The 20588-nt window shown below is 42.8% G+C and overlaps 1 pseudogene; it reads right to left on the bottom strand.

The window, feature by feature from the left end:
* Window positions 1–202: 202 nt before the first annotated feature.
* Window positions 203–1558, bottom strand: LOC105542658 (annotated as a pseudogene).
* Window positions 1559–20588: the final 19030 nt, after the last annotated feature.

The following is a 20588-nucleotide window of genomic DNA, read 5'->3' as shown; positions in this document are numbered from 1 at the left end:
ATTGAAGTCTTACTTCTTACCAGCTGCTGACCTAAGGCAAGTTGTCTAATTCCTTGAGCCTTAGTTTTCTTATCTGGACAATGAAAATAATCACTACCTCACAGAGTTGTTGGCAGATAAAAATCATATATGTGAAGAATATGGTACATAGTAGGTATTTGTAAATGCTAATTAATGTTTGCTGTTGTTCTTTTTTCAGTGTTCAGTTTCATTTAATGACCCCCATCTCCTTGAAGGGCAGGTGCAGGCAGCTAGGCAATGGCAAGAGATGCTTACTTGATGATCTTGCCCTGACTGAAGGCTTGGCCCACACTCTTGAAGGTCCCCTCCCAGCAAAAATACTCTTGAACCAGTGCCTGGGTCTCCTTGTTGCCAGGATCCAGTTTTACATCATGTATATGACTTGTAGTCCCACCGCCAATCTGGACCCAGTGAAAAGGGAAGCTTCTGGCCCTGGAAGACCCAGACTCGGAGCTGCTATTGTTGGTTCCAAAGAAGACACTGACAAAAACATTCTTCCTCAGCTTGGCCAGTCACTGGAATATTCCAGTGATGAGATTGCAACTCATGAAGATCTGGGTGAGTTCTTCAAGGAAGTGATACTCTGAGAACTACAGGAACCACCCATCCTTATCGAACTGCTCCCAAAAATATGGCAGCACCCCAGAGAGTATGTCCTTCTTAGAGTACCTGCACTGAAATTTATCCAACACAAAGGTACTCTTGGATGGTGAGCAAAGGGGTCCTTGGCCTTGGGCTCATCAGCCAGCACCTGCTCACATTCATCCATCTCCTCCTCAGGAGCAGGGGCAGCTGCCTTTTTCTCCTCTTTCTGCTCAGCCTGGGGCTTCTGCTTCCCTTCCTGTGAGCCCTTCCCTTTCCATGTGATGTCCTGTTTAGGGTGGCTCTCGGCAAACTTTTAAACATCAAACTGGGCCATGTTCTCGCACAGATTCACTTCCCCCCAAACAACCTGGAATTGGGGCTGGTTAATGCAGATGAGGAACCAGCGGTTGGCATTGGGGAAGGCCTGGTGGAAAGAAGCTTCCAGGACCTGCTTATAGAACTACAACAATATGCAAACAACTGTGATATCAGCCAGTGGCACTTGTTCACCCACCAGAGAAGTCCTCATCTTCAAGTGAGCATGCAGCAGCCCCAGAATTCACCTCACCTCCTTCTTTGCACTCTTGGTGGCCTTTTTGTTATGCTGCATGATGCCCACGGTGAGGAACACCCAGGTACTGGCACTGTATCGCTGTCAGCAAAGCTCACCCACTACACCTCTTGGGCTACTGCCTCTGGAGTACTTCCCCGCAGCTCCTCATGTAGGCAATGGCATTGCTCTCAAACACACAGAATCCATCATCACCCTCAAATGCTGGAAACTTCCTGGCAAGAAATTTGCAGAGAAATTCAGGAGTATTGTTGGTTTGGCCAAAGTGGGGTAGGGTGGTGCAGAGAGCACGTGGACCTGAGCCCCGCTGTACTGAACAGCAATGGACACCTTGAAAGCCCTCACATTTTCAGGACATGAGTACAGGGTCCCAGCTGCCATGGTGATTCTGCAGAGAAAGGGGGTGTTGCTGTTATTTTTATCATATGCCTGATTGCAGCCCTCTGAGGAAGGCCGATAGGCAGACTTGCTATCTCCTATGAGAGAGGCCGTGGGGAAGGCAAGAGGAAAAGGCACTGTGGCCAGGTGAGTCACACCATAGTGGTAGGGTGGGGCTGAGAGTTGAATTCCTGGCCCCTGGTCCATAGCTCTGTCTTAATTAAAAGGAGCCAGATTGTTGAAAAGCCATTGCCTAAATGATTAAAAAACAAAAACGAAAACAAAACAGACTAGCTCTGGGGGCAGGTGCATGTTTTGCCCTCTGACCCTAGGCCATCTTGCCCAGAGAGGAGGCCGAGCACCTGGCAGCCTTGTTTATCTGGCCTCTTCTCATCTGGGTTGTGGGTTTATCTGGAGGGAGTCCCAAACTGGTGACTTATGTTTCTCCCCCAGGCACTTCAGGACAGAGAGCTGCATCCATTGGGATGGAACATCCCTATCTAGAGTGACTTCTCTGGCCTTCTTAGAACACATTGCCCTTAGACTATTCAAGTGTGTGTTTGTGTGTGGGACCAGGACAGGGTGGTACAGAACTCTAATTCAGATTAATAGGATATCTAAAAGGTGAAAAACTCTGTAAGGAATACGAATCAGAAGCAAGAATCACTTCACAAGGAGGCTCCCTTTCCCCTTTCTCTTTCCCTCATTCTCTCCACTGTTTTGATAAACTTGATGCTCACCCCAGCTGTGGCATCATGGTAAAGCTTTGACTTTTTCATATTAGCAGTCTTTCCCATAAAGCGGAGTTATTCTGAAGAACTGAGCTACCCAATGTGAGCTAGTATGGACTAGTGGCAAAGTCAGTGGATTTGGGTACAGATGGCCTGAGTTTGTGTCCTGGTCCTGTAACTCTGGGGATGTGTGACCTGGAGTAAGCACCTGCTTTGAGCCTAAGCTTTCTTATATATGTAAATGATCTTGGTTTGCTCACATTTTCTATGTGTCTTACTTTTTCTTGCAATACTTGTGCTCTGATTGAAATTGGAACTGTGACATGTTTTGAGAGTGAATAAATACTGAACATCAGTGTTGAAATATTTGGTGATTATAATCATGCCTTGGAATGTTCTGGGTCATGTTGTTACTGAGCAATGGGCTTGCTATCCATGTGCATAGAAGTCAATACTATGGGATCAGCTTTTGAGAAAGGAAAAAGCTTTATTGCAAGTCAACCGGCAAGGAGACAGGAGGCAACGTTCAACTCTGTCTCCCTGAGCTGCAGTCTAGGAACAGATTTTAAAAGCAGAGAGTAGCAATGAGAGAGATAGGAAAATGCAATGAAGCATGATCTAAATTGGTTTATGCAAAGACGTGATGCTGAGTCCTTGGCTTTTAGGTCTGTACTGTGACAAAACAGAGCACCCCGTGATTCTTAATTTGGTCCCTGTTTCTCAATCCAAGCACTTAGATTCCACCTGTGATTGACTTTGTTATTCTGGCTGGCTCTGGGATCACAAATTGGGCATGCTGGTTCATCTGGGTAAGCTCAGGTTATGTGACCTGCAACCTGGGAGTCCATTGCACTGAGAAATAGCTTTTCATTTTGTTACCGACAAAGTTAAAGCAGATTGAAGTGGTTCTGTGGTTACAATGTCAGGGTGTCAGAGAAACGGCCAAAAATGTTCTGAGGTACTGTGTGGGGAAGATCCAGAAGAACTGCCGATTTTATATAAGGAAAGACAAATCAATGTCTCTCATTTTTAATGTCAAGAATCAGAGCACTGAAATAATAAAAATCTCACACAATATGGACTATGGAGCATGACAATGGGTTATTCTTGGCAATCCTAGAAATAACAATGGGACCCAAACTCTGCTTTTCTATATTTGTCCTGCTTAAAAAGAACAACATTGGGGGCCGTTGATGGCCAGGTGCCTAGGATCAGCCTTCTTAGTGCCTAGGATCAGTCTGCTTAGAGCTAGAGTTTCATCCAACAAAGCCACTGTTCCTGCTAGCGATGTCCTGAGACTGGAGAGTTTGTTGTTTGAGAGATTCTACATTGGGTGGGAACATGAGGGGAATGAGAGAGTTTCACATCGTTCACTGTTTGACTGTCGTCTCATAATCCACTTCTGGTTTAAGAGCCTGGGAGATGGGCTATTAATAGAGAAGGGAGGATACTATATATAAAGTTTGATGGACTTGGGTTGACTATATGGTAAAATGTGCTTACTGGAAGGTGAGGACTGTAGGAACTCTGAGTTTAGCAAAAAGCAGTGACTGGAAGGAACCCCAGTGCCTTAATAGATTTCGGTATAATGAAGCTAAACGAAGAAAGGGAGAAAGCAGAGGTTTTTGGATTTTAGGTGGCTTGCCAAAAGCCTTCTTCAAAAAAGCTTTGGTTTGAAGCTTTTTTGAAGCTTGTGGTTAGTGCTGGGTCTTCTGACTCCGTGCAAGGTGCCGTAGCACTCCTACCCATAGCTCCTAATCCAGGGGTCTTTCGGAACATCTGTCAAAAGGAGTGCAAGGTAAGTATAATAAAAATGCTTTGTAAACAATGATCTTCATGAAACTTTAATCTTGTGTAACCATTGTTAACAATACATTGATCTTCAATGGAGTGCTTTTATTAATTACAAATGAGGTATAGAGAAATCTCTCCCTAATATTTTGCTGCAAGTCTTTGTTGCTGTTCCAAGAAGAAAATTCTCCTAGGAATGTACCTTTGTGGAATCATTTCTGGATGATGCTATTTTCTTCTAAGTGTTTACTGGTGAACCCCTGGAGCAATATTATCCCCAAGATACATTAGTTTGAATAATATCTGACCTCTTATTCCTTTTTTAAAAAGGTAGTTTGCCTGCCATATGTTGTATGTGACAATTTATCATCTTTAAAGGAGTTAGAAAAAGAGATTTCTGTTCTGGTAAAATGGGAGATTAAAAAATCAGAAACCCTTCTATTACCACACAACTAAAATGATAGATAAAATGCAAGAGACATAATTTTAAATGCTTGCATGGCCCTGTAAAAAGATGAAGAAAGTTTTCAGAGACCAGGGATGAAGTGAGAGTGAGAATGAATAAGCGCTGATGTTACTGGCTGTCCAGAGGCATCTGTAGCCACAGACATGGAGGGAGACAAGGCATCAAGCCTGGGGAGAGTTGGAGTGGTATCTTTTCTCCACTCCATATGAAGATATGACACACAAAGGGCTACACTTTTAGTAAAAAGTAAGCCAAGAAAAACCCTCCTGCAGAGGCAAAATGCAAGAACACTTGTCTGTTTCAGCCTAACCTTGATTCTGGGTGAAGGGGAAAATATATCCTCTGTGACTCTGTGGACATGGGTTGGTCCTCAGGTGGGGTGGGTGCCTAAATGCCTTTTGCAAATTTTGAGAGTAAACAAGCTATAATTTTGATGAATTGGAAATGAGGCCCCAAAAGAGAAGACATACACACACATAATTACGCACACAGGAGAAAAGGAATTAATAGCAAGGAGATAGATATAAATCCAAATACATTTGTAATCACAGTAAATGTTAATAGAATAAACTGTTTAAAATAGAATAAACTGTTTAAAAGATTACCAGACTAGAGAAAAAACCCCGGAAAAGAAGAGGACAGCAGAAGTTTGAAAATAAATAATAGTAAAAGCTATAACAGGCAAATAGTTACAAAAGAAAACTGATTTAATAACACTAATGTCACACAAAATACACTGCGATCAAGAAAGTATTTCTAGAGATTGAGAGTTCTTATATAATAATAAAGGTTTTAGTTCACTAGGAGGGCATATTTCTATTCCATTTATACTTAATAATATAGCTCTGAGGTATATAAAACAAAAATTAACAGAACTGTAAAATCCCCAGCATAGTAGGATATTTTAACATATTTCTCTGAGCAATAAATAGATCAGAAAAGAAAATATGCAAGAATAAGGAAAACTTGAACAACATGGTTACTCATTCACTCATTCAATATTTCATTGAATGCCTATAATGTGAGGCAGTGTGTGAGACACTAAGAAACAACAGTGGAAAATGGGTTCCCTTGGAGAAGTACTTACACCAGGAGATATACTCAACAATGTCCATAGCGGTATTGTTTAATAGCAAAAAGTCTGGAAACAATACAGACAATCATTACAGAATAGTATATTCACATGCTGGAATACTATACAGCAGAGAAAATAATGCTATGCATTTTAATGGAGAGTACAATCAGAAATATAACGTTGAATAGAAAAGCCAATTGCTGGAGAATTAATACACCATAATATTATTTCTACAAAATTCAAAGGAATGCAAAACTAAGTCAAATGACTTAGAAATTGGTACATCTGTTGCAGAACTATGAAGAAAAGGAAAGAAACGCTAAACATAAAGTTTAAGAAAGTGGATCCCTCTGTGGAAAGATGATGTCTGCCATCAGGGGCACTAGAGAATTTCAAAGGAAGCTCCCTATTATTCATGTTTTATTTTTCAAGTTGGCACCAAGGAGATTTATGGTGTTTATTTCATTATAATGCATATACTTTACATACACATTATATATTTTAGTACATGTAAAATATTCCATAATCTTAAAATTATCCAAGGCAGGTAGAGAAGAGATAAATGAAAAAAATATAAATGATAAGAGACTAGGACACCCAAAGGTCATTCAACCCAGGGTGATTTTAGAGATAGAATGGGACCAGATGTCTGCACAGGGACTGGGGAATACAAAGGTGAGCTAAAAAGAGACCTGGTCTCTAACATTTGGAAGCTTGTCCAAAGGGGAATCAAGGGATTTCTTTTTTCAAGAAGTTCTTATGTCCTGTGACAGCAGAAGGCATCTAATTTATGCATATGAATATAAACTCTGTGTATGTTTTGGTTATTGCTATAACAGGTCATGTCAAAACTTAATGGCATAAGGCAACAATCTTTTTATTATGCTCACAATTCTATGAGTCAGGAATTTGGGCAGGGTATGGCAGAGATGGCTTGTCCCTGCTCTAAGTTGTATAAGGTCTTAGCTGGAGTAGCTCAAATGGATGGAGATGCCTGGGAAAACTTGCCTGGGGCCATATATCTAGAACCCTTCGTTCTGTCAGCTGGGTTCCCTGTTTTTTTCTCCACATGGCATCAGTTGGGGCAAAAACACCTAAAATGTTTTCACTTACATACTTAACTCCTGGGTTGTAGAACTGAAACAGCCAGGAGTTGGTTAGGCATCTTTCCATGCAGCCTTTCCACATGGTTAAGCTTGGACTTCCTCACAGCATGGCAGTCTCAGCATAGTCGGATTTCTGACATAGTCCAGGCTTCTCACAGAATGAGTGTTCCCAGAGAACAGGGTTGAAGTTGCAAGGCTTCTTATGCCTAGACTCAGAAGTTGTACAGTGTCTCTTCCACCACATTTTATTCGTTACAGAGTCAGCCTGGATTCAGTGTGTGAGTGAGTGCATGTGCATGCACACGAGTCTGTGTGTGTGTGTGTGTGTGACTATATAAAGACATAAGTACTGAGAGGCATTATTCACTGGGGACTGAGGGGGTATCTTTGGAGGCAGTCTTTTAAAGTGTATGAGCATATATCCCTGGATATGGAGAGAGGAGACTAGAGACAACAGCTGTAAATACCATGAAATTGGTCTGCACACAACGTCTGTATACAGGACCCAGAGCTCTGGGATTTGTTGACTTTTCTTTCTAACCCAAGTGACTTTGGACTGTCACTTCCCTCCTTTGATATTACTTTGTTACTGAATGGGAGCTGAGGAGACCTGAACCCCTCCTATTCTCTGAATTTCATTGAAATATATGATCCAGTCATTAATGATTGATTGAGGGTTGAAAAATAATAATATCTAGTTCTATCATTTATTTTTTCATTTATGAGCTGAAATGCTTCTCTGAAGAGGCATTTCCTTTGGTCTACTATTTCACTACCTAGTGGAGCAGTTCCTATAGAAAGATGGGGTTAATGATTGATTCTTTCCTTTATTTCCAGGTTTTCAACAGAGGGAGACAATTAGACATTATGTGCCTCTTGATGGAAGAATATACTTCTAAAGTTCTGCCCCGCAAAACCAAACCTGAATCTGATCTTGCCTTTACACACAGCTACCTGATTATAGGAAATACAGAGGACAGAGGGACATTTTGCACTATGCCAAGAGGATGCAAACACAAAAACAAGAACAAACTGTTAATAGCATGTGGGAAACTTGATGAATCAAACAGTTTCCTTTAATCAACAGAAAGGGGTAAGGGCAGGGGGTGACAGAGGGAAAACCTATAAACAAAGAGACAAATGAAACTAAAAGACATATGAAATAAATTAAAGAACAGGCAAAGTTAAATTATATTGTTTAGGGATTTATCCTGGGCGATAAAACTAAAGAATTGCAGGGAAGCAATTATTATAAAGACACATGCATGTGTATGTTCATTGCAGCACTGTTCACAGTAGCAAAGACCTGGACTCAACCTAAATGCCCATCAGTGATAGACTGGATAAAGAAAATGTGGTACAAATACACCATGGAATACTATGCAGACTTAAAAAAGAATGAGGTCATTTTCTTTGAAGAGACATGGATGGAGCTGAAGGCTATTATCCTTAGCAAACTAGCACAGGAACAGAAAACCAAATACTGCATGTTCTCACTTGTAAGTGGGAGCTAAATGATGAGAACACATGGGCACACAGAGGGGAACAACAGACACTGGGACCTACTGGAGAGTGTAAGGTGGGAGAAAAGAGAGAATCAGGAAAAATAACTGATGGGTACAAATCTTAATACCTGGATGATAAAATAATCTGTACAACAAATCTGCATGACACAAGTTCATCTATGTAACAAACCTGCACTTGTACCCATTAACTTAAAAGTTAAAACAATGTCAGAGTAGTGGTCTTGTTTGGAGAGTGTGTTTGTGTAGTGATTGAGATGGGGCACACAGAGGGGCTTCTCATGTAGACTCAAGTTCTAGTTCTGGACACAGGTGTAATCACAAAAGGGTTTGACTTATAGTAATTCATTAAATTATATTTTCGTTGCATAAGTCTTTGTATATTCTTGTTTTATATTAGAAGAAAGAAAGCTTTTAGAAACCAACAGAAGCATACTCGCAATCTGGAAGCCCCTCAACCTCCCTCCATCCCCCCACATACACATGCTCACCTCCTCTGTTTAGCGTTGAGGCAGTGCTAGTCTCCGGGAAAGAATACATCTTTGGAATTCAGAGACCAGGCTTTGAATTCCAGTAGACTACTTATTAGTTCTAGGGTGACCAACCCTTTCAGTTTTTCCAGGGCTGAGGGCATTCTTGGGATGGAAGACTTCCAGTGCTAGACCCAGGAAAATCCCAAGCAAACTGGGACAGTTGGTCACTCTGAGTTACCCCCTAAGCCTCAAATCCCTTACCTGTAAATGGGGACATGAATCCCTACGGTGTTGAATTATGAGGATTAAAGGAAATGAGAGATATGAAACCCCTGAATATACTGTTATAAGACTGTAAAAATTTCAGTTCAATTTTGCTCATCAATTACTAAACACATGTAATAAAACTACCACATGTAACATTCACTAAGTGAGGTAGCCTTCTAACTCCTTGCTACACAAAGTATGGTCCTTGGATCAGCACACCTGGGATAACCCAGAAGCTTGTAAGAAACATAGTTTTTCAGACCCCACCCCAGACCTGCTGAATCAGAATCTGTGCTTTAACAGGATCCTCACATAGTTCGTGTGCATGTTACTGTCTGAGGAGCACTGCTCTCAGCATGTGAAGAAACTCATTTAATCCTTAAGACAATTCTTTGGTTCACATTCTGATTCCAGAACCCTCATCCAGTCTTAGAGTTCCAGTACCCAGCGCAAGGCCTGGCTCAAGGTAATGATCCTGAATAAATGTATATTTTATTCCTTTTCCCATCTGGAAGGGTTGGGAGAGGGCTGCCAAGGGCAAGATCATATCTGGGAAGGATTTACATTCCATAGGGTTTAGAGGGACTTGGACCCCTGAGTCCTGGGGCTTTATCTAATTCAAGTTTATGGTGGAACAGAGTGAGAATCTGGATTCCTTACCCCAAAGCTCTGCAGCCATTGCTAGTCCATTAATTTACTCATTTCTTACAGAGGAAGAATTGAGGGAGAATAAGGAAATCACTGGTTTGATGGCCCAACCTTTCCTTTTGATAAATGGGTGTGTATGTGGCTGCAGAAGAGCCAAGGGGACCCTGAATGGGGGAACAGCCTTCAGAGTCAACAGCCAGGGAAGAGCTGGTGCCATTTGTAGATTGGCGAATGGATTGCTCTGGGTGTTTTAGAAAGCTCTTGCTCCACTTCTGGGTTCCTCAGCACTTGCCCAGAGGGAATCATTAATCAGCCTGATCACCTTAATTAAAACTCCTCAACAATTTCATTGGGGATTTATATCTGTTTGCAAAAAGCTCAATTTTCAGCCATTAGGTGCAATGAGCTAAACTCTGAGTCATAGCAAACTCTAGATTCCATCAATACCTCCAGGGCTGAGCAATGCATGGAAGACTTTGAAGGTTTTACGTACGTAGAGTAATTATTACTACCAACCACCATTACCACCACTACCACTACTACCACCATTACTAAATAACAGCAGCTACTGCTACTATACACCAGGTACTATACAAAGTTTTTTAAATTCATTATTTTATTTCATCTTTACAGTCATCCTATGAAGTAAGAATTATTATCCCTGTTTCACAAATGAAGCAACTGAAATTTCGAAAGATTAAGTAACATGCCCCCTGGTAGCAGAGCTAGTGAATGTCACAGCTGGGATTTGAATACAGTTTGAGTCCATGTCCTTAACCACTGCCTCCCAGGATGCCAAGGTTTTATTATGCTTCTCTCACTTTTGGGACCTCATGACATTCCCATGAAGATCTTTCTCAACCCTTTCATTGGTAAAGGGATTGTATGTGTTGAAATTTTTTTTGCAACAAATATCTGAGTACGTGTCTCTATCTGGCTTAAACTATCAAGACATGTATCACCCTACATTGTTGAATAACGGTCCAGAGTAAGGTAGGCATCAGAGGGTGTATCATCACAGTGGCTCTGGAGCTGTGCCTCTGTGATCACTCTGGCTGGATTTCTGCCTGTGTGGAGGCTTCATTCTGAGATGGGCTTCTCTCATGGTGCCAGTGTGGCTGTAGCCACCCTGGGCTTTGCTTCTATATGCCAGAGGAAAAGAAAGGTGTGATTACTAGGAGTGTTTTTTTTTTACAGTGAGAAAATTTCCCTGCCTGAAACCTTCTGAAACCCATACTCATGTCTTAAAGGCCTGAATTTGGTCATCTGCACATCCCTGAACTAATTCCTTGGATCGAGGAAATGGCATGAGCTGGAAAAGGCATGAAAAAATTAAACATACACTTTTGTTATAGGTAGACATAGGATTAAGCTGGTTGGGTTAAAAATAGTAAGAGCAAAGTCCCCACCCTCAACCCCTAGATTGGAGTGAATTTTCCCCCAAACTTCTTGGAAACTGCATAGTAGATTCAGGATGAAAAAGATGTTGGGAAGACAATCAAAATCTCTCATTACTCCTTCCTCCTCCTCCTGGGTCCTATTTTCTTGGGGGCTACTAAGCAACTAACTAGAGCTATGTAGATGGCCTTGGTGTGCTACACTATAGTGGGTGGGGTAGACCTGTGACTTGCTGTTCTCTCATAACATGGAAATTCTGTGGTCTTAACTTGAACTGGAACCATTGATAGACTCTTGACACTGTAGCAGTGGACGAGTTATCTTCAGAAAAAAGTCCTTCTGACGTCCCTCATTCCACAAATGTTTCCGGGTGGTTAAAACAAACTTAGCAGTCTTGTAGGAAGAACATTAAACTAGGGTTCAGAAGAATAAACAAAATAATTCCTGTAAAGGACCTTGCCAGAGCCTGACATATAGTAGGTGCTGGCATATAGGAGGTGCTGAGTAGGTTGGCCATGTGCAACATCATTACATCCATATCGATCTGTTTACCAGCTCACGGTCTTGGGCAGGTCACTGAAATTCTTGGAATTTCCATTTTCATGTTAAAGGGTTTGGTTGCTCTTACCTATAAAATGGAAACAGTGCCGTCTTGCGGGACCTTGGGTGGGTTATTTTGTGGTTCAGATGAACAAAGGTGGTGGATGTGTTTGTAAACAGTAATGTAATCCTCAAAAGAGAGTAGCAGCAGGTTGCTTTGTCAATGCTTTATTTTGAGGAATGAATTAATATTTTCAAGAAATATTATTTACTATTAACTCAAATGTTATTATTACTCTGTGTTGGAGATGCAGTGTTGAATAAGATCCATTCTTGGCCAGCAAGGAGCTCATAGTCTAGCTAAGGACACTGAGAAGTGACCAAGAAGTCATCCCAGGGCTCTCTGGGAGCCTAAGGAGGACCACAAACTTAGTATGAGCAGGATCAAGAAAGGTCTTTCTAGGACATGACACTTGAGTCTGAGGGTGAACTGGAGTTAATGAGGAGGAGGTGTTGGAGGCAGTGGAAACAGTCAGCGAGAAGATAAGTGTGACACAGTTGGATCACTCCAGCCTGCCTGGAGCACAGCAGTGGGGGCATGGAGAGGGCAGGGAGAGGCTGGCAGTGGCAGATCACACAGGGCCTTGTATGCCACGCTAAGAATTTGGAATTCACCCAGAGGGGAAGCCCTTTGTGGGTCATTAACACCCACAATCACCATAGCTGTTTTGTGAAAAATAGGTTGGAGAGGAAAACACTAGAGCAAAGAGACCAAGCAAGAAGCTATTGCAGGGATTCAGGAAGTACTGAAGAAGGGAAAAAGAAATGGACATATCTGGGCCAGGCGCGGTGGCTCAAGCCTGTAATCCCAGCACTTTGGGAGGCCGAGATGGGCAGATCACGAGGTCAGGAGATCGAGACCATCCTGGCTAACACGGTGAAACCCCGTCTCTACTAAAAAAATACAAAAAATTAGCCGGGAGAGGTGGCAGACACCTGTAGTCCCAGCTACTCGGGAGGCTGAGGCAGGAGAATGGCGTAAACTCGGGAGGCGGAACTTGCAGTAAGCTGAGATCCGGCCACTGCACTCCAGCCTGGGTGACAGAGCAAGACCCCGTCTCAAAAAAAAAAAAAAAGAAATGGACATATCTGGATGATAGTTAAGAAGTCAAATCAACAAGATTTAGGGATTGATTAGATGGAAGGGTGACAGACAAAGATTTTAGGGTCTCTGACTTGGATGAATTGTTGAGGCCATTCAGAAAGATGGAGAAAGTAGGAGGAATAGCCAACTAAAGGAAGCTGTACACTTTACAGGTGTCTAATGGTTCTGGGTGCCACTCTGGAAAACCTCCCAAGGATGGCTGTAATGAACATCTGGATCTGGGGTTGAAGCATCACTGCTGGGCAGAGTCTCTGTGCTGTTCTTCATGTCCTCAGTAAAGATGCCTTGGCAAGCAGACTACAGCAGTGGCTCACATGTGTGCCGTGTGGATGAGTCTATACATGCTGATAATTGGTATTCTGTCAAACAAGACAGGCAGTAGGAGGACTTTTGTCTGTGTTTTTGTGGCATTTGCTTGGTTTGTCTCAGACAGATTTAAATGTCTCTTTGTTGCTTGCAGATGTAGCTGCATGAGAATACATTCCTTTTTCTTGTCCAAATATTAATAAAAATATTTTGCATAGAGCTGTGGGTGCCTTTCTGGAATGTCTAAGGGCTTTGAACGGCTCTGGCTGCGAAAGAATTGATCCCTGCAGGGAAGGAAGCTATGTCTCTGTGTTGCACACCCGAGCTCCTCAGCTGAGAATTCAGAGCTGCTGGTGGTAAAGGGAATAGGACTCTCACTATTTTTTCAGAGGTGTTAGCATCTTCTGAGATGGCTCAGTTGCTGTTTCAGTACTGGGAGCCAATATGTCTGACTCTCTCCCGAGCTAAGCCTGGAAAGAAGACCAAATTCGATCCGCCCGAGTGGAGCTGAGCTTAATCACAGGAAGCATCGTTTTCTCCCACATTCCAGGCCACTCCCTACTTCTCATTTTGGACAAAGGAGCCCTGGGTGGAGAAGTGGAAAGAAATGAAGGTGTGGTACAGGTGCCAGGCTAACCACGTATTTCTGTTCGCCCTTTAATTTCCAAGATAGCCCTGTGAAGGAGACCATCTCATTCAACTTAGAGATGAGAAACAAAGCCAAGAGAAGCTCACTTTACCCAAGACCACACAGTGGCACTTTTTAATATCATTGTGAATATATTATTTCATCTAAAAATGAACTCATTCTAAGTGAAAAAAAAAAAAAAGGGACGGCCGGGGTGAAGTCACGGCTCTGGTCCTAGAGCCATGCACCTTTCTCAAGATGCACCTTTCTCAATAGGATACAAAGAAGACAGAAGAGAAGATCCACAGGGAATCTGGGTGACAATCATGGTTCCTTGTGTAAAATGAATATGACAACCCAAATGCCTAATGAATCAGCAAGGTTTTGCTGAACTAATGGAAACCGTGAAAGCTGAGGACAGAGTCAAGGTCCAAAATGGCCTCAAGTGGTTGATAAAAGGCCAATTCTAGCAAGATGATATGGAATGAGTGCCATATGTTAGATTCTTGAAAGTAGCACTAATTAGACCTGCCTGAGCATTGTTACAGGTGCTTTATACAGAGAATCTCATTTAATGAGCACGATTACGCTCAGAGGTAGACAATGTCATCCCATTTTACAGAAAGGGAGCTACCGTGTAGAGAGGCTAAGTAATTGGTCAAGGTCATGATGCTAAGTAAATGGCGGATCCAGATCTGGCTCAGGATGAGGCAGTCTCATATGGAGGCCCTTCCTCTGGACTGCTATGCATTTTCAGCTTCTGATAGCAGCTAGCTCAAACCCTACTGAGTGAAGCATTAGTTGTGTTTCCATTAATGTCAAGGGAAGAAATAAGGATTCTCTCCATTGCTGCTATTTAATAACTTAAAAAAATTGAGTAAATACAGCAAAGGAATGAGCAGAATTAGGGCTGGGCTAATCATTACTCACGGATGATATTATCATCAACTTAATAAAAACAAAATAAGAGATTAAACTAAAAAACTGTTTATAGCAATATAAGATTGCAGTATGAGGGTGATATTTAAATATAGCAAAATCAATGATTTTTCCATGTCAGCAATAGTCACTTGTAAATCTTACTTTAAAAATCCCACTGAAAATAGGAATATAAATATAAAGGCCTTCGGGATAAACTCATCAAGAAATATATAGAAACAATATATAAGCTTTAGATAACACAAATTCTGAGAGACATAAAAGAAAACATAAATAATTTAAGGGCCATACCAATTTGAGAGTGGGAAGACCCAGTTCTTATGTGTATCAGTAGTTTCATATTAATTGTTGAGTTACAATTCTGTTAACTGTATGTCAACATATTTTTAAAATCAAGAGAATACATATTCATAGGATGACAATAATCCTCAAATTAATTATTTGGTGCATTTCTTTTAACAATTGTATATTTTTAATATGGGTTTTAAAAATTGAGGTAATACATGTGTTTGATTAAAAAAATCAAATTATACAAAAAGACTTATAAAGAGAAACAATTCTTTCTTGCTTCATCCTTCCCATGGTGAGCCCCATTCTTCTGAGACAGACTGTTTTTTTCTTTTGAGATAGAGTTTCTGTCTCCCAGGCTGGAGTGCTGTGGCGCAATCACAGCCACCGCAGCCTTGACTTTCTGGAGGCTGTGTTGTATACTGCCTCAGCACCCCCTCCACTGAGTAGCTGGGACCACAGGTACATGCCCCCATGCCCAGCTAAATTTTGTATTTTTTGTAGAGACAGGGTTTTGCTGTGTTGGTCAGGCTGGTCTCGAACTCCTGGGCTCAAGCGATCTGCTTGCCTAGGCCTCCCTAAGCACTGGGATCACAGGCATGAGCCACCATGCCTGGCCCAGAGACAGTCTTTATTAACACTTTTAGCTATGTCTTTTGAGCATAACCTCCATATCTTTAAAATACATTTTGCCACAATTTATAGATTGATCAATTTTAGACATTAATTACTGACTTCTTCCTATGACAGATGAAGATTTAATTCTCTTCCACCACCTCTGCATCTCTCCTTAATAGCTCAATATAATAATATCATTCTTCCCTTTTTCTATGGGTTACGTTTGTTAGTTTTAGTGATTTGTTTACGGTTTTTTTTCTTATGAGGTCAATAAGAACATCTTCTGGCTCCTCATCTTGTAAGATAAAGGTGCTATCAGCCCTACAATCTCGTACCCCTTTCTGCTCTCATTATCTGCACTGAGATGTCTACGTTAAGGTGGAGGATGTTTTTATTGTGTTATTTGACCCTAAAGTCTTTTTGTTTGTTCTTGTTCAACTTTAAAAGTTGACAATTAGTAAATAGGGATTACATGGCTGTGACTACGGAATCATAATTCACTTTAGAGCCAACTAGTGCACTGTGAGGACAGTGCTTTTGCTGAACGTTTTTTTTTTTGTTGTTTGTTTGTTTTTTGTTTTCTTCCTGGAGTTTAAAAAAAGACTTTTTCTTCTGTTTGTTTTTTTTTTTCATTGTTTGCCTTTATTGTCTTTTTAAGTCTAAATTGTCATGAAAATGACACAAATCTCTCCGACTCCAGCCCCCAGTCTGCCTTCCGTCTCCTGTTTGGGCTGATTGCTCATCTTCCCAAGACTTCCCTCCATACTTGCTGATGCCTGCCTCTCCTGGTCCCCACAGGCTGCCTCTACGCCCTTATTTTGTTGGGCCTTATATCCTCATGACTTTCTAAGAAAAGACAGATGGGAAATAATTTTTCTCACTTTCACATAACTAAAATTGACTTTATTCCACTCTAATACCGAATGGCTTTAACTTTCGTTGATGATCCTTGCCTGAATCCTTTACTTCATTTAGGGCTGCAAACGGGTGATTTTCTAATTCCTTGGTTCCTTGCATATTTATTAACTGGCATTCTTCTGTAAAGATGATTTTTTCATCATCAGTGAGGTGTAAACTATTACTCTTAAAAAGTGGGGAATTGCTTAATCCTTTTTTTTTTTTCTTCCAATTTTCTGGGTAAGGAGCTCATGAAAGTGTCACAGGCCTTTTTTTTTTTTTTTTTTTTTTTTTTTTTATGTCTAGTGAAGGTATGTGTGAAATAGAAAGCAAAAGTTGGGTTGCCCTCCTGTCCGGCTGACACATAAGCAATCCTCTGTGATGGATGGATTTCTTCCTATTTTGAAATCAAAAGGACAGGGAAGGTTGGAGGGTGCTGCACCAAACAAATTCAAATCCTAAACCCATGCTCAGCACAGGGGGAGGAAGAGGATAGACCTTACCTACTGGGAAGGCTTCCTGGCCAGCCTCTCTTGGCAGGAGAGGCAATGCACAGCAAATATCCTGGGCACAAACTCTACCCATTGTAATTCTGGTGTTTTAAATTTTCATGCCCCAGATGTTTTTAGAATAATTGCTGTGCCTAGTGAAGCTGTGCCTGCCTCCACAAAGGCGATCCCTTCCCTGAGCTTCCCACAAGCCCCATCCTCTCATGGGGCTTAAGTAAAGGAAAAATATCTCAAATGACTTCCCAGTCCTATTTGGTTAATCTGTTGTGCTACGATGAATACCCCTGGGTTTGGAGTTCACTGAAGCTTTGCAGTAAAACGAGAAAGGGAGGACATTTAAAAGGCTTCATAATCCTCTTGTCTCTTGAAGCAAAGATTGTAATTTCTGGTTCAAAGGAACCATAGCACAAACAATCTGCTTTGTTTTGTTTGTCCCAGGGGAAAACATATAACCAATACAACAATACAACCTCTGGTTCTGTTCTGGACCCTGTGCTAGGCAAGGCAGCCATGGAGATGGAGCGCAGATGTGGATGTGTAACCATATTGAGGGGGGTAGAGTCATTTCCCCGCAGTCCCTCAAGAGAGCGTTTCTGCAGGCAAAGAATTTCCCTATCAGGAAAGTGATGAGGTGGAACTGGGCAGAAGTCCTGTTCACAAAATGTCCTGTACAGTGTGGGCGCAAAATAGTTAGTCTATAAATATCACCCCCACGCCCACTCTGCCCCTGAGAAAGGCAGTCTCTACAATCTCCTCTAGCTCTGCAGTTCTGTGCCTCCATCTGCGAAATGGACTGATAGGGAGCAACAGGTGGAATGCTTTGAGTGGAAGTAGCTGGGAAAGTTCTGTGCTCACAGGCAGCGAGCTTAGGAGTGCCACTTATAAATGTGAAAAGCTTTGGAGAAGACTCTTGGCCCAGAACCTCCCATCCCTGCACATGTAAAGGGAAGCATTTCTTTCTTTTCTTGGGAAAGGAGGGAACTGGAAAGGCAGAGCTGGGGGTGGTGGTTTGGAGTGACCACAGGGACTGCAGGCCTTCCAGATACTCTCCTGGAAGAGAAAGCAGAATCTAGAAGGCCTTATCTCCTTGCCCTCCATGGCTTCTGCTTCTGGAATTGAGTCTTTCCATGACTCCCACGTACTTTGCTATACACACACACACATATATGGCTCCCATGCCAGGCTTCCCATGGTTCCCACTTACTTTGCTATATATGTATGTTTTGTTTTGTTTTTGGAGACAGAGTCTCACTCTGTTGCCCAGGCTGGAGTGCAATGGCAAAATCTCAGCTCACGGCAACCTCCGCCTCCCAGGTTCAAGCGATTCTCCTGCCTCAGCCTCCCAAGTATCTAGGACTACAGGGATGCACCACCACACCCAGCTAATTTTTTGTATTTTGGGGAGAAACGGGTTTCGCTATGTTGGCCAGACTAGTCTCGAACTCCTGAGCTCAGGCAATCCACCTCCTTCAGCCTCCCAAAGTGCTGGGATTCGAGGCAGGAGCCACCATGCCTGGCCCCATTTTGCTATTTTTTTTTTTTTTCCTTTCAAAGTGGAACTATTTTTTCCTAAGACTTGAATATTATTTTAAAAATTCCAACCCTACAGAGAAAGTTCAGGTCCTTCTATCTCATGGAGGAAACTACTGCTAACAGGCAGATATACTGTCATTCAGACTTAAAATATAAATATGTAGATATCTGAATAACTTACATTTTATTACATAAATGGAATGCCTTTGATTCTGCACCCCCCACAACATACATATACATTTCTCCCCATTGTTGGTGTAACCTGGTGTCCTTAACATCCCTCCAGGTCTGCCCACATTTAAACAGAATTTGATCCTCTGGAGTTTCAGAGCCCCTTTCCTCTTCCTGGCTACTCCAAAGACTTGACATTCTGCTCCGTCTGGGACTCCCTGTGGAGTTATTGCTGACTTCTCACCCCAACACACTTTCCAGGAAGGAGAGTTGTGGATGGATATACCTATGTTTTGGCAAATATTTTCCCCTCCGGGGCACAAACCATGGTGACATTCTGAGAGAGAGAGAGAGAGAGAGAGAGAGAGAGAGAGAGAGAGAGAACATGCACAGCACCAAGACCCTGATTGTTTGGGGACGCTCACTATTCATGAAATGTGCTTCATGGTTCTCTCCCCAAGAAGGTAAGTCTGAGAAGCTCGCAAGGGGCCCTCTGCTCTGGCCTTTTTTCCCTCTTCTGCTTTTCATTTTTGATTAAAGCATAACTGAGATACAGTAACGTGCACACATCTTCTATTTACAACATCGTGTAAATAATATTGTAGCTGTCTGGTGTCAATTTTAGACTTAAGGGATTTTGATCTTTCAAGATTTCTACGTTTGGGATTATGGCCCAAACCTTCAGCCATCTGTGTAACCCTGTGTAACCTTCACCACGCAGATGAAGACCTGGACATTCCAGCAGGGTGCTTCCTCTTCCTGGCCTCCCTTCCCCCTGGCCCGCGTTGTAGAAGCTCCCAGGGTGCTTGTTAGGCCACCACTGCTGGGCCACTCCATTTCCTACCCCCAGACATCACTTCCTCACTTCCCCCAGCACCTTTTTCGAAGTCACTACCCTGACAAAAACCAGCCCCTTTCCTTCAGCTTCTTGGTTCTTCCCAACTTCATTTTCCCTGCATCCTCACTTAGTCCTGGACCCAGACGCAGACCAAAGCTCTCAGCAGCACCCCCGCCTGCAGTCCTGACACAGTCTAGAAAGGGTTAAACCCAGGCAAGCACCAGCTCCACGCAGTTAATCCGGGATTCTCGGCACTGATCTCTGTGCCTGTCATTTGCATTTCTCTCCTTTGTGCAGGCTTTTCTTCCTCCCTTTTCCCGGGCCCAGGAGCCGGCATTAGCATACTGCGCCCCGCGCGCCGGCTGCAGGGGGCCCCCCGCTGTGTGCCAGCCTGCGCAATCTGCAGGCGCCATCAATTTTTCAGCACTTTTCTCATTTCTCATTACCGTCAGGCCCATGCGGCTCCCCGCTCAACACCCTCCTCTGCCGGCCGGCCGCACTGCCGGCGAGCAGGCAGGCCAGGGGCTGTCACGTCCCTGCCGACCCTTCCGAGCATGCACTTGCTTGTTGAAACTCCCACCGTAATTAATCACAGTATTAATCCTGGCCAAGCCTGTCTTCCTGAATAATTATGTCAACACGCTTGGGTGCCTGTGCCCGACAGAAATTTTACCAACCTTGAGAACTAGACTATATCCCTGAAGCCAGGACTGCCATGGGGGCCTGGGCTCCTTGCCTGCCCCATGAGGCACACTCACAGCATGCACACACATACATGCACCTGGCCTGCTCGCGCACATGGACAGGCACACACACTGCACAGAACCATAGGCGTGAGAGAGGAGCAGAACGCTGGAACTCACGGTAGACGGCATGTCTTTTCAAACAAGCAAGCATGGCCACACAATGAAGTTATCTTTAGGTAGCCAAGTGGGTGGTTGTCATAGCGATGTGTGCATTATTAAGAGAGTGTTGTTCATCCTGGCAGCTAATCTCATAATGAGGTTGGCTCATTATCAGGTTGAGCCAAAGTTGGCTTTTGCTCTCCTTTTTTTGCTGCAGCCTGGGGTCCAGCGAGGTCTCGATTCCAGCTCCAAGCTGGATCACGGATTCCCAGCATCTT

Source organism: Mandrillus leucophaeus, unplaced genomic scaffold (genome assembly GCF_000951045.1).
Source record: "Mandrillus leucophaeus isolate KB7577 unplaced genomic scaffold, Mleu.le_1.0 Scaffold265, whole genome shotgun sequence".
NCBI classification, from domain to species: Eukaryota; Metazoa; Chordata; class Mammalia; order Primates; family Cercopithecidae; genus Mandrillus; species Mandrillus leucophaeus.
This window is presented reverse-complemented; position numbering and strand designations above follow the sequence as displayed.